Below are 763 nucleotides of genomic sequence, written 5' to 3'. Positions count from 1 at the left end.
GGTGAGAATGTTTTTTATGTCAGTCATATGTAGCGTTTAGAGTTACTGTGTGGTGGGATGGAGGGGAAATGCTGGGGTAACTGAGAAGGCCAGGATTGATAGAGTGACTAAAAGGGCTTGGAAAATGGTGGGTATTTTATTTATATATTGTATTTATGTTAGGGCTGCACGATTATGGCCAAAATGGTAATCACGATTATTTTGATCAAAATTTTGATCACGATTATTAACACGATTATTTGTTGATTTTAACCAAAACAAATGTTATCGTCACATAGGCTGTTTATAACTGCGAGAGGGAGTGTGATGGACGCTACTCACAGAGAGACGGCTGACTCATTATGAACGGGTCCAGCACGGGTCGAACGGCGGACACACACGTCGTGTGTATGAAACGTCTGTATTGTCACTGCACAGCATTTTTATGAACTATGATATTCTGGCCATGGGTCACATCTCTGGTCCAGGACCAGATCCAGTAGCCTCCGTCTCACACGCTGTTACTCTACCAACTGAAGTTAGTTGCATTCAATAACTTCTTCTGTGTTCTTTGCCGTGGCCGCCGCGATAGCAGAGTTACCACGGAAACACTGGTACAAATACAGGTTTGCCCCTCATACTTAACAATATACAGCTGTTTTAATAAAAAAATTAAAACTGAGGACAAATGTCAGAAATGTCGGGCCGCTGTGTGGCCGGGCGCAGAGTAGAGGAGAGAGAGTAGAGGAGAGATCCCACACAGGCACGGCTTTACAGACGAAAT

The sequence above is a fragment of the Etheostoma spectabile genome, chromosome 9 (genome assembly GCF_008692095.1).
Source record: "Etheostoma spectabile isolate EspeVRDwgs_2016 chromosome 9, UIUC_Espe_1.0, whole genome shotgun sequence".
NCBI lineage: Eukaryota > Metazoa > Chordata > Actinopteri > Perciformes > Percidae > Etheostoma > Etheostoma spectabile.
This window is presented reverse-complemented; position numbering follows the sequence as displayed.